Here is a 716-nt window from a genome sequence, read left to right as displayed (position 1 = left end):
AAACCGAGGGAGTAAAGAGGATTTATCTCAGAGCAGGGCTCTGCAAAGAGGCCTAAGTGTTGTGTTGTCTGGACAGGCCCGAGACAGCAGGTGAGCACTCGGTGCCTAGAAAACGTCATCTGAAGGAGATGGCAGAAGTAGAGGAGTGTGTTCATTACTCCGTCCACCTGCCTAGCACTGAAGATCAGCTGAGGGCTGGTAAGAACACAGATCCACTCAGTGCCCAGTTACGTTTCCTATCCAGTGTCTGCTCGTGAAGCTCGGGTGTTTGGAGCTGAGAGAAATACGCAGAAAGCCTACTTTTAGATGAGAATCAGGGATCCAAAGACTCGTACCATTCTATAAATGCCACCGACGTCCAGCTCTCAGGCGTGGGCGGTTTTCTCCGGAAACAAGTGGGCCCCGCCCGCCCTGAGCGCCTTCCCAGGACCCAGTTCCGCCACGAGAGGGAGAGCAGGAGGCGTGGACTAGTCAGCGCGGAACCAAAAGAAGGGGCCTGAGAACCCAAGGAGCGGCTATGCCGGAACGCCAGGAAATGCGCATGCGCGGCATGAACGTGGCCAATGTGGACCGCGGGGTGGTGCCTGTAGCGTGGGCGCAGGGCAGGGATTGGCCTTGACGTGAGAGCGCGGAAGGCCGGGAAAGGACGTGACCCAGCGTGAGGGGCGGGTCTGGAGCCGTGGGAAGAAGCGTCTGCGACTGCCTAGTCGGGAAGG

The sequence above is a fragment of the Crocuta crocuta genome, unplaced genomic scaffold (genome assembly GCF_008692635.1).
Source record: "Crocuta crocuta isolate KB4526 unplaced genomic scaffold, BGI_CrCroc_1.0 scaffold5536, whole genome shotgun sequence".
NCBI classification, from domain to species: domain Eukaryota; kingdom Metazoa; phylum Chordata; class Mammalia; order Carnivora; family Hyaenidae; genus Crocuta; species Crocuta crocuta.
The sequence above is the reverse complement of the archived record's forward strand: the minus strand, read 5'-3'. Positions refer to the sequence as shown.